The sequence below is a fragment of the Bombus pyrosoma genome, linkage group LG12, assembly GCF_014825855.1.
Source record: "Bombus pyrosoma isolate SC7728 linkage group LG12, ASM1482585v1, whole genome shotgun sequence".
Taxonomy (NCBI): Eukaryota; Metazoa; Arthropoda; class Insecta; order Hymenoptera; family Apidae; genus Bombus; species Bombus pyrosoma.
In genome coordinates this window covers 7,416,449-7,430,236 of record NC_057781.1, presented here as the reverse complement: position 1 = coordinate 7,430,236, position 13,788 = coordinate 7,416,449, and the positions used below count along the sequence as shown (strand labels likewise).

General features: G+C 36.7%; 1 long non-coding RNA gene across 2 annotated transcripts; it reads right to left on the bottom strand.

Moving 5' to 3' along the window:
* Positions 1–4,716: 4,716 nt before the first annotated feature.
* Positions 4,717–13,788, bottom strand: LOC122573317. 2 transcript variants are annotated; one of them, XR_006318706.1, is made up of 3 exons: positions 13,597–13,765; positions 6,295–12,304; positions 4,717–6,220 (listed from the first exon to the last, which is right to left on the bottom strand). It is a non-coding gene; the product is annotated as an uncharacterized LOC122573317 (long non-coding RNA). The 2 variants fall into 2 exon arrangements; XR_006318705.1 differs by having other exon boundaries at positions 4,717–12,304; positions 13,597–13,788.

Here is a 13,788-nt window from a genome sequence, read left to right as displayed (position 1 = left end):
AATATAAACTCTATGAATTTGAAAACTTTTGTTCGTTCGTAAGAAACCATCGAACCTAACAATTAACAAATTAAGCGCACGTACGATGCTTTTCGCTTTAAAACAAATATTTCATTTCAATTACTTGTCAGATTGTTTCCCTATTTAAATTCAACATTCGCGTTGGAAAAATCCTTGCTTCTGTTAATTCGATAAGTTCACGAAGGCGGCGAATCAAGGACTGGAAATGTAGTAGCACTTGACCTATGACAATCAATCTCCAGAATTAACATTTTTCGACTTTTCAATGAACCACCGCTGTGCCAGGGGTGGCGCAAGGCTAACACGAACTAAAATTTCCGGGGCTGACCTAGTTCGGAAGCGGTGACGTCGACTGGTCCATTCACCTCGCGTTTCTTTCAGAAACGACGCCGCCGTCGCTTGTTCCTCGCGAGAACTCGATAACGAGCTCTTTCTGGTCCGGTTTTCCCACGGAATAATAGAAAATGACTTATAAGGATAAAAAAATTCGATAATCCGCTCGGATCGCTGTTATCTACGTACTATTTATAGTACGTATGTTATAAAATATGTCCAACAAAAGAAAAAGAAATTAATCGCGTTTCAAAATTCAGAATAAAGACGTTGTTTCCAGATTTTTATCGTTAAACGCCCTCGTCCTGATCGAATGAAATAAAAGGAAAATTCGTTATTCGTTGAAACGAGTTATAGAAAAGTTGGTACAAACAATTCTAATCGTATTTTTACGAATCTTATCTAGTTCACTATTAGATTCAACAAACATCGGCGACTAATGCAAACAATTTTTTAAACGAGAAGAACCAAATATTTGTCGGGTCTTTTTTTAAACTCTATAAAACTCGTCTTTTAAACATCGATACTGTTACCGGGAACGCTCTCGTGTAAAGGAGAATCGATGGATTAGCGAAAATTCTGGGAACGCTCGTTTCCGTTGGACCATGAAAAAGCGATTCTCGCGTGTTTTATTCCTTCGGATAGGTAGCTTTGTTTATGGTAACGAAATACATACAGCGAAACGAGGAACGGAAGCGCGGATACTACAGTGACCTATTTCGAGAGCGAGCAATGTCGATGGGTTCATTCATGCCGGGGCTTCTTTTATAAGCGTCGAGCTTTGAAACGTTTCGCGTGACAGCGGATCTCCTGAAAGGACCTCGTACACGGATCGGAAAATCGAAGCTCCGACGTGCATAAATCGCGTCCCTCTTTGTCCTCGTATCCTTCGTACGGGTCTCCGATAATATTGAAAGAAAGCCAGACAACGCAATGAAAAATAATAAAAATACGATGCATGTAGACGACGATATCAGTTGCGATAGCTGGATACGTTTTCGAAAGTTATTCTCATCGATTTTTATTATCGATCGTCTCTAAAAATTACATTGACATTTTATCGATGCTTGTGATTAACACCGGGGATTTTTATTTTATTTGCACGGAACGCACGTAATAGGAAAAAGTATGTTAAATATCGAAAAGTACAGTGTTTTGTACGATACTTGGCAAATAAAGGAATTTTCTAGCTTTACGTACTACCTTTTTAATTCTATTCTCGAAAGTATGAATTTGCATAAATACCCGCGGTCTGGTTATAATTTATTGATTTTGTTCCATATTGTATCATTCAAATTAATCGAGATATGAATATGGAAATTTCAATTAAATTTAATCTGCTACGTTATTTATGTAACGTTATTCAGATTACTTGAAACGTTTATATCTCGCGTCGAGGAATAAGAATGTACAGATCATAGTAGCGCTCCTAATGAGAAATCGTTTATATCCCATAAAGTTCAAGTTACTTTAACCGTCCTGAGAAATGTGGATATGAATCCGGAAAACTGATCGTCACCGTGACAATCGATATGTTCGAACGTCATTCTAAAAAGACATAAACTTTTAGCCGTTAAATAAATAAAAGAAAAAAGGCATCGCTTTTTTAAAATCGTTCCTTGTTTCCTAACAGAACAGACTGCAGTCGAGTAGACCGATCGAAAATTAGTAATTGAAAATCACTAAACTCGCATAACTGCTAAAACCTGGCCCATGAATGAACCGTAGCAGATACATATACAAATTTATAGCAACTTGTACAGTAAACTACGATACAGATATACCTTAGACAGATAAAGAATCAAGGTTTAGCTTCGAGGAATCAACTACGATAAAAGCAGAACGTATCGAGCGAGCACATAGACGAAAAGATTGTAATTGACATTAGTCTCGATACGATAAACGAATACAATACAATGCGATACGTACAACGAATACTTGAATCATCGATAATTGAACGAGAACCGAGCATCCCTCGTAAGTCGTGTTAATCGACGATTCTCTCTCGGTTCGCGAAACAATCGCCATTTCGGTTAATTCGATTTCGCGGGAATCGCTTTGTTAGACAAACGGTTTCCGCAACAAGCGACCCGCTTTTTTGTCTGACTGGGAACCGCTACAATACAGGGGATACGGAAATTCTATGGCGACCTAGTTCGCGAATAGTGACGTCGGCGAGACCATTCAACCAGCCAGTTCATCCGGGAACACCGTGCCGCCACTGCCACCGCCGCTGCCGTCGCCGCCGCCGCCGCTGCTGACGCCACAGAACTGGGTCATCCTCGTATAATGCATCCCTTTCAGCATCCTTGGATGCCGTAAAAATAGAGTCTCGCCTCTAAGAGCGATCGCTCCGATAAAAAGCGCGGGTCTTCCTTCTCAGACTCGTCGCTGAAGCACGCGTCCAGACCAGCCTCGCTATCGTCGAACGATAGTACGAATCTTACTTCGACTTTTGATTTCATTTCGCTTGATTTTCCATGTCTCACCTACTCGTGTCCATGGAATTATTCGAACGCTCGTGGAAACTTTCTGGACGAATATATTACGTGTATTATTCGGGACAGTTTGAAATCTCGTTAGGATTGTTGCGATAGTTGAGTATATTGCGATTATGTTGGTAAAGTTTGGAATTGGCGTGAAAGCGTGTAATAGTAATTATTTAGAAATTATGTTTGGTAAAAAAAATAGTTATATAAGATATTTTAAAGAAACGGTTACGTGATATTTCGTTGTATCATATTGGAATATTACGCTACGTTACGACGATTAGTAGCAATGCGAGGTAGAAAACATCGCAACGATGCAATGGTAACGTGGATCCAAACGCAATGAAAATTATATGGAACGTGTGGAACGATTGTAACGAAGATTGTTACTAATCTTTAAGCCTCGCCGTGATAAACGATCGTTAAAAAATAGAATAGAGAAATAGAGATTAGGCAGACATTTGTTTGGCTTGTTAAATATTAGGTGGATCGTTTTAGTTTGGATATTTTATATGAAGAGAAGCAAGGGCTCGGATAGATTAGCAATTTATTAATATATATCCTTTAAATGATTTTGTAAAATGAAAGCAACAAGATTAAGATACGAATGTACGAAGAATTTGGAAAGAACAAAACGATTTATTTGTAAATTTAAAAATTCACATTCTGACCCGTGAACGCGATAATAGCGCGCCAGCGTCAGTTATTTTTCCAAGAATCGGTGGCTAAGCAACATCCAGTCATTACGAAAGTAGACTTTCGAGTTTCGTCATCAGCAAGCCTCGATAATTATATCGAATGGAAAGAAAATTAACTAATCGACAACTCGTAAAGTCGTATCTGCTTGTTTATAAAACTGTATTACGAAATTTTATACATCCAGCGCGACGAAATATTTTTTCCATAATATACGTAAAATCGTACTAATAACAATCGCTGCGCACCTTTTTCACATCACCGGTGGAAATGTTTGAATAAATGAAAATATCCGTTTTTTTTTAATATCGCCGAGATCTTTCAAAATTAATAACTTTTAAAAATATTTCAAAATGAAGTAGACCTCCGGCTATACTTTTTTATTTTTTTACAGCCACGTAATTGATGGAAATTATAAAATAGCGAAAACATCCGTTTTTATTTCACGGAAACCTTTTAAAGTTAATAACGTTTTAAAATGAAGTAAAAATCTCGTCGGTACACGCGTGTTAGAACTATACAAATATATACGTACGTACAGATACGAAGAATATACGAGAAAAATATGATAAATTTTTTAATTAAACATCGACGAGATTTAAAGAAAATTGAAAAGCAACGCGTTTCATAGAATTGATATTTTAGTGAATTTCCTTTACTTCGTGTATCGGGTAGCTTTGACTTTTCAAAGAAATCTATACGAGTTTCTTCAAGCGCTTGTCGAAGGTTCTCGATTTTTGAAATTGCGAAACAAACGATAAAGGAAATATTAAATTTTAAATTGTACTATTCGATAAATTGACAATACAATTATCAAAGTATTCGACTTATCAGCCACCTTTTTCTCTCGATTAAAATAGCAACGCTCGAAATAACGAGGCACTTTTCTTGAACATCGTTTAAAAAATTACTATCTGATACGTTCAACGAGTCGAGCATGCCTTTCACACGGTGTCACCGAGGCGAGACAACGACTCGCGAAGAATTCGAGCGGCTCGTACGTGCGCGAGTTTTATTCAAGGCAGTTGTTGTACGACGATGCTGAGGCGACGCGACGCGTAAAAGGAGCGGTTCGTCCTTAGAGAATCTTCCCAAGAAAGCCGGAAGCGCGTGGCCTCTTTTCTTTCCTGCGGAAAAGGGGAAAAGGACCAGGATTACGAGAATAGAAACACAAACATTCGTTAATGATCGAATCGACCTTTCCCTTTCCAGGAAACACCTCTACAATTTTCAAATTCTGCAAGCTCCACATTGTTCGACTAATTCTGAACATTTTTAACAATAGATATGTAGCGGCACATGAGCTAGAGGACAACTTGAATTATGTTATTCTTTTGCCTCGGAGTATCAACATCGTTAGGACATACTTAATGTAATAATAAATAAACTCCGGGCAAAATAATGTCGCCGCTACGTACAACCGTCAAACAAAGACGGATTTAAATTTTCCGGTACCCCTCTGTGTAAACCAGTGTAAATAAACGAACACGATCGTAAGGTTCTTCAGTTTTCTCAGTCTCAGTCTCGAGCGATCTTTAGCGAATCAGTTAGTATCGAGCGTCTTAGCGACCATTATTTTAACGACCCGTAGCGAGCAATCTACGGTTGACTCTGTGTTTATTATTAATTATTTTAAAAATATATTTGACGATTTCAACATCGAGTTATCTCGTCATTTAAACCTCGTGAGGTTTATCCACCAATCATCCTCTACAGATATATTCAACGTTACACTTGTTACGATCGAAAGAAGATTTTTGCCAAGAATTGAGATGCTAAGCTTAAGACAAATATCATTTCTGGTTCGCGAAGGAAATCAATCGATTAAGGAGTCTTCGTTTCTCCGCAAGACGTTAGACGATAGCTGGAACGTTCAATTGCATTCGTTCTATTCATAGAATATAGTACGGCATCACAATCATCTATTCCTGCTTTCGACTAATTTCTTCGTCGATGAAAAATCGAGTGAGAATAAATTTCGTTACTCTCAATCTCCAAGCCATGATTTAGGTTACTTCTTAATTAGAAGCTTTCTATAAGTATGCTACTTAAATATTAATAAACGCCAATCGATTCGTGTAATTCGAATAAAACACCGATCAAACGGTAACGAATAAATGAAAAGAAAAATAAACTGGGGCGAATTTAATAAAAGATTGGGTATGCTTGTAAACATAGACAATTCCCTAAATATTAACTTATCACGTTGAAAACCGACGCATTCCAGCTGTGAGCCAAAAATGCTTCGAAAAATAGGTTTCATCAAAACGGAGAGACAAATCCAATTATGACGTATCGATATATGGAAAGAACGTAATAGACAATTGTTGAAATCCCATGTACGGTTTGCTCGTGGGAGAACACGTGGGTGGTGGACGAAGGAAGCTGTTTCGAATTCTTCCACGAAAGAACAGTCGAACGTCGCGCTATCCGGAAATGCGGCCGACACCTGTTCCCTTTCTCGGAGGATTAATTCGCAGCTAAACCGCCTACGCCTTCCTGCCTCGTCCTCTGCTTCTTTCACGCTCCTTCCGTTTGGCCAACATCTGTTGCCTGTCGATTCTTCTACTATTCGCCATAAAAACCGTAGTGTTGTTCCGTGTCGGACAACGGTGACGAAGATTGCAAGCGTCTAATCGAGTCGTTGACGTTTGCATTAACCCCGATGAAACTGCTGATCCCTGGCGATCATGACAACACACGACTAAGAAAATGGTTACATAAGTCACTTACCGCGAACTTGAAACACACTTACGCCACACGAGTACTTAGTATTTTTCCATTTCAGGTTACAAATCACGTGCATCTCGCACGATATGAGTGTTTTCTTCTTACTTTCTTCCGATTTTTCTCGCTCGAGACAGGATAGAAGGTGAAGTGTTTAAATGATTTAACAAGTTCATGAGTAATTTTCTTCGTTTGTATTTTTTAATAACACGATAAGATAATTAAGTTGTAATTGCGAAATACGGAAGTCTTTGATCGGTAATATTTTCATCCTATCTTTTTTGCTCGAAGCGAAGTAAAGTTCTATTTAGTATCTGATATGGAAGTCTTCGTTGATAATATCTCCTTCTTGTTTCAAACAAAGACCTTTCCTCGTCAAAACAAAGTGAAGAATAAAGTGCCTAAATAATTAATTTAATTTTGTTCGATTTTCTTTTTTAGCTCCTTAAAGAGATGATAAAACAAATAAGTTGGAAAACATTTTAGTTACAAACGTGGTCTCTGCTTGCTACCATGTTCTTTTTATTTTCCTTGGTCCAGAAGGAATGGAAGCTAAAATCTATTAGACTGATCAGTATATTCTATTGTTTCCTGTTTTGAGGAGATGATAGAGTAACATTAAAAAACAGAGGGTAGGGTATTTAGAGAATTCATTATGTTGATTGCAATATCTTAAGGTTCTTTTCCTTGTAAGAAAATGATACAACAATAATAAAAGAAGCGCTTTAACGATTAATACATAATTCATCATTGACCTTAAAATTAAAATACGTGCGCTATACGTGCGAGGATACCAATTTGGAAGACACATCATATAATCGATCAATTAAAATTGTTGATCACGGATGTAGTTCTAACGAAACGACAAAGCCATTTGAGTAGATTTTTTCAATTACTTATGAGTAATACGCAGTTATTAAATGGTAATATCGCAATTTGAATTCAATGATGCACAAAATGTAAAATTCATCTGGCGTTTATTATGCAGAAACATTACCTTCCTTTCTTTGTTCCATGATCGAAGCTTGTTTCTTGCTGAATGATTAATCTCAAACTGATAGAATAGGAACTAGCTACTCTCTGCATCGTACGAATAGCTATAACGGTCGTCTACCTAACACGTCATAAATGTATGATAAACTTGCTCCATATTTTTATATTAGCCATGTAATCTATGATTCGATAATAAATTGACGCAAGTGAATACTTGACGCAGTTTATTGAAATGTTTAATATGTCAGCATCGACTAACGACAGCTCGCGTTAAGTTACTTAATTTTCAAACACTCTCTTTTAATTTTCATTTGAAGTAAAATTGAATAGAAAAACATCGGAGCGAGAAAATACGAATTAACATTAGACGCTTTAAAACTAAGCAACCTAATTCAATTATAATCGTTAAGTAGCATCCATCTAACGTAATATCGTTATTTTTAACCAAAGAAAAGATAATAAATCGTTGCCTATTATTTATCTAACGTTATAGTTATCTATGATTCCGTAATACCAATCGAGGGTTAGTAGGCTCGTTAAAAGCTTAACGCTAACTGAGCTAAAACTTTCCCCGTAATTAAATAATATTAACTGACCCCTGGAAATCAAAGAAACTGGCGTAGAAAGAGCGCAGCGTGTTTCGTACGGCGTTCAGAATTTTTTTTCAGTGTCGCGCAACGCGTATGCAGAAAATTCATTCATAGTCGGTAGAATGGCTCGGGATGAACGAGCGTCCTTCGATTCACGAGAAATTTCGGGTCAACGGGACGGAGCTGGGATAGCTGGCTGCACCGGGAACCGGAAATGAGGTCGGGAATGACGTCATCGCGTTCAGTGCCGTTCATTCAACCCCCGGGAATAAACTGGGTCACCGGGTCAACTTACCCCCTTCCCCCTCGATCGAGATCTCGTAGAAATGATACTCTAGCCGAGGAAACTCACGCGCATGGAACTCTTCACCAGGCATCGATTCACCGGATCCTTCACGAGCATCCGTTCACCAAGGGGATATACTCTCCGTTCATGGTGAATTTAACTGGTCAAAAATCGTCGACAGAAATCGTACAGATATCTCGTTGATTTCCTTTGTCATCTTGTTGTTGGTTTGGATGTGTTTCGGTAGCGAAATTTATTTTTTTGTTAATAGGACGAGGCGAAGGTGAATCTTCGGGTTTATTTCTGGCGAATCGAACCCTTTGCGGTTGGCATATCTTTCTGGTGACACTTTCAGTCGAAGCAATAAATATTTACGGCGCGTATGCCGTAACTTGAACGCTTTTAGCGAGTTTTCTATGTACCGTGCGGAAATATTCTGGAAAATATGGACTTTCCAAAACGTTTAGTAAAATTAACGTATTCTTCTTAATACCGAAGGTAAGTGCACTCAGCAAAACACGTGTACGTATACCTGTTGGGTAGAAATATTTTCTATTACGAAAACTTACCTCTAGTTGAGATGTTGGCTCAAATTACTTCTCGAGAAAACCGCGGAGTCGATATATCGATTTCGGGGTGTCGAGAAGGCTGGCGACAAATTTTAAAATGTCGTTGGTGTGGCGAAATTCGGTCTTAAATTACTTCAAAGACAAATCTTAAATGTTACATTCGACGACAGAGGGTTAATCGTTAATTGATAGGAGAGGAAGAGTCGTCTCGTTTACTTTTTACCATGTGTTTTATTTTACTTATTTCGGAGTGTTCTGATAGAAATTTTTGTCAAGAGAGTAAGAGGACGTCTGGAGAGATTTATCTCCATCGAGTTTAATTGCGTGACGATGATTTTTCAGCTTTTTTTTCGTTAAGTTTAATCGTGCCTAGTTATACAGAAAGCTAGCAACCCTCGACAAGCTGGAATTAAGTAGATTTAGTTTGAAGATTTTTATTTAAAAGGGAAAGGAGCTTTATTTCCGTTGAGTATATTTCTTTTTATCGTTTACCATGTTTCTCGATGGCTTACTTAATAGCGAGTACTATAATTATTAATTATAATAATTACTTACGGCTTTTGCAAGATAACTGTAAGCCTAAAATAGAACTAGGGCTTGGTAGTTTTAATAATTGTACAATATAAGAGTCGTTCTAGGGTTGGTGATTCTTTGCAAAATAAAGATCACAAATTTATTGGATAATACAGACGTACTGTGTTTGGATATGTACGTAATTTCGGTCGTTTTACAAAGATGTTTGCGAAAGATAGAATTTTTTAATAGGATTGAAATAATGAACCAGGTTTTGAAATTTATTCTTGGCGAATTATTGGGTTGTAACGTAAATTCGCCCTGTTTTATATTTGTTACGACACATTTTTCGCTTTAATATTACGTCGAAGGTTTTCCTTTTTTATTTTCGGATTTTATGCCATATCGGCTGACACGGTTACTAATAACGAGTGAACGAGTGACGTCATATTATTTTGTCAATTATTTCTTCGTATTTAATAAATTTTAATAGATCGGAAATTTTTTAAGAGCAGATACTCGTTTCTCCCGAAGTTACGAAACTTTTTTAACGGAACGTGAACGCGGCTGGAGTAAAAAGATCTTCTAAAAGGTACCGGGTGTTAAATAGGTTCCAGTTCGTTAAGAGTTGGCAATTTTTCATCGAGTTTCGGAATACACAGACGCGAATAACGTGAACGTGTAACCTTAATAAATTTCCGTCTATTTATTATATTCGTCTTGCAAACTTCCTTATTAACTTACTATAATTAACTTATTCCCACCGACTGAAACATATTCCTGTTTAATTAAGCATTAACGGAGCACCGTACGCGTTTAATTACACCGCTTTTAATTATAATCTCGAAAGAGTTCTCCAACCTCTCTATCAACGAACGAAATCATCTGAAAACTCGTGTATTTATTTCAGTTTGTTTTCTCCAAAAAGCCGACTTACTTTTATTAATCTCCTCTGATAAGCAAAGCCACAGTAATAAACCTACTTATCAACTTATTTTAATGTTCACTGTGGCACTGGCGATTCTTTCCCTGTTTTAAACGTAGATAGGAAAAATATCTGGAATTTATTATTCCATCGTAGATTTTAAAGTATGCCTCTGTGATAAGACGAAGTAGCATACGACGGATTAAAAATCATAGTAACGTAAAATCTGATTTTGTGGATTTCAATTTAGTCACGTATTTCAAATCTTGAAAACATCGTTATCTTAGTTTCATGATCAATGAAATTGTAACTTTATTCTCTATCTCGTTTTTATGATTTAGCGAAATATAATGAATTTTTCACAACGATGAAAGATGGAACGTAGGACGAAAGCAGAACGCTATTTTATGAAACGTAACAATGAACTGATTTACAGTTATTTGTTACTAATTACACTGTAACTTACTAATTGCACTATAATTTTCAATCGATCTGAAACGCAGTTTATAACGTTTCTTTTTATTCGAGTGTCCAAAACTGTAGACTATTAGGGTAAAAATAATATTTTTGCCATCTTGTTGAGAAAGTCGTTGAAAATGTAATTTAGAAACGCAGAAAAAGTATGTAGCGCAGTCGGAGCTATCGTATAATCGTCTGGAAGGATCTCACTTTCAAAATTTGAACCTTTCTCAACAGATTTACATTGTAATGTGATGCCTTTTGTCCACGGGGATCGCTTCACAACCAAAGATTTACAGCCGTCCTGCTGTAAAATAAACGAAATCTTCCTTTCACTGTCGTAGCCAGAACATGTGACAAAAATTTGTAAATAGTTTGACACTCTTTTGCGACGCTTCTTTCTTCCATTTAAATATCTTGAATTTAGACACTAAAGGAATAAAAAATTTAAATTTTTTAACTCGTAATAATTCAAACGATTCGATCTAACGGTTTTAACACGTTGATCAACATTTTACAATTTATCGCGTCTTATGAAAGGAATTCTCTAGAAGGACATAACGAATGATAAATGGAATTAGCAATAGATCTCGAACGCCGATACGCGTAATCGAGATTAATGAGATGTGTTGTTCAGATTTATTGTGTAATTGCAATCGAACAGGTATAAATATCCGGTTGTAATAATAACCGTGATAAAACAGCAATAAGTAAAATTCACATACAGTGAAATCACAGAATACGAGCAATCTAAAGCGAAGCTTAGGAAAGCATACATGTTAGAAGTTCCACAAAATTAAAAATGAAACAGCGAGTATAATAATAAATCTTGGAAGCTCTACAAAAATTCTCAACTTTCACACTAAATTTTCACGATAAATACTGGTCGCTGTAACATCGCAGTATTGAAAATCTTTAAATATTGCTTATCTTAATAATAATATCTTTGGCTTCCACAAAACTTGGTCAACTTATCAGCTACTTTTAAAACTCTTTCATCTTCAAACAAAACAGACTATCTTCGTTCTTAATTATATGTTATAATTCTCTCGTTTAATCATAAAACTACATTAAAATCAGAAAATCAACAAAGATGTACTTATCGTATCTTTCTCTTGTGTCTCCCATGTCTCTCGGTGTATCAGGTACACAAGTTGGAAGAGAAAAATTTTACTACATCGTCGTATCACAGTTTTGCAACTTGTTAGCCAGAAACCTACGTTCGAGTCAGACTGAGTCGTTTCGAGGCTTTGTTCGTTAATGAAGCCGATTGTTCGATGAAATTTACACCATGAATCGCGAGAGTACCTGCTGAACCATTCATTCTACCAAATGGTTCAGGTGTCGACCGCAGGTACACGAGCAGAGTCCACAAATCACCAGCATACAAAATCGAACACAAGGATTCCTCTCCTGGGACAGGCGCTCTACAGGGCATTGTCGATCTTGAGAATGGAAACTTTTCGAGGACACGTGGAGTTGTCCTCGAAAAATTTACGAACCCCAGCCATGAGATTCACAAATTTCGCCGAGCTATTGATACGCGTGACGAATATCCCGTAGCTTTTCGGATGTTCGTAATTTTATTCGCAGCCCTGCCTCGACTCGAAGCTTCGTTGAACTTTTTGCTTCGCATGAATAATCCTGAACGAAAAACGACACGAGCGGCACAAAGGAACTGTCGAGAGAATACTGCAGACTACCTGGACATTTTTAAGAAAATACCAATGTTAAAACGATTAGGAATACGTTAGAATCCATAGCGTAGTTTCGATACTTTTATACAAATGAACGAAAAGTTGGTACGTTGAAAATTATTAGCGTTACAATTGATTTTTCTAGTATTTGGTCAGTTTCTTTCGATCCAATTCAAAAAGGTGTATTTCTATTGAAGTTGGAGTTTGAAGTAAATCGTTCTTTGATCCAAGTCGAAATGCGATAAGAATTTATGGAAAGAATAATTAAATCTATATAAAATACGGCGTTCCAATTTTTTGATCGTTATTTTACTAATCGATAAAATTACGATGAGAGAAATAGATCAGTGAAATAGTTAATATCCTTGGAAATGTGAACGATACTGATTTTAAATATTCCGTAGCATTCTGTTGTGGAAATAAGATGAAGAATGTGTTTCGCCATGCGAGGAAATTGGAGCACTAGTGAAACACGTCATGGTTTAGATGTAAACACCGTTTTACCAGATGCTGGAAATAGTGTCTGTATACTTATCAAGATTTATCGTTTCTTTCATGAATATTACCTCGATCCTTTAATAGGAAAACTTTCCGTGTTACGCGAAACATTCCGAAGATTCACTGCTATTGTAACGAGACGCGACTGTCACGATTATATCGATAAAATTTGAAATCTACATAATCTGACAATCTATATAAAAATGACAAGATATTTCTGGCAAACATATATTTAGTAAAAAGCAACTGTGTTAAAAATAACTACAGCCATCTTAAACGTGTAACGAGTGTTAAAAATGTTTCCAAATAATAAATAATCATAAACAACAATATGTAGATAATTCACCATTTCAATACTTTTGTGATCACTACGAAATATATACTCGCACCAAATATCTTGTACAAATTACGTACAAATTTGTTACAGTACCAATGAAATTTCAAAATGTTTTCTGTAACACGCGTAATATATTCATGAAAGATTTGTACAGATGTTGGAATACTTTTTGTGAGCTATCGTACTATTTCTATATTCATTTTCAAATTCGTTTCGATTTTTGCCGACATAACAATGATCCCGATCTCGTTACAGCGGCGAAGAAATTCCAAAGTGTCTCGTACAATGCACGTAATATATTCATAAAGGATTTCTACAAGCGTCCAAACACTTTCAACGGCTACTGTATATCGAAGAAAGTCATAATACCAGTTGATAAACACGTTACACGAATCAATCTCTCATGAATATCTGCTCATAAATAAAACAACCGAACCGGAGCACAAAACGATATCTGTTTCACCTTGGGCACGTCCTTTTAATTCCATTTCCAATCGACTTATGCATCCGTCGCCGAATATTTTAAATCTGATTCCTTAATTTTCCATTCGGCGTGATCGTCTCGACGACTGACGCGTTACATACTTACACATGCGACAGCATTTGGCGATTAAATATCGGCGCACGGCACCAATATATAAACATAATCATGTCG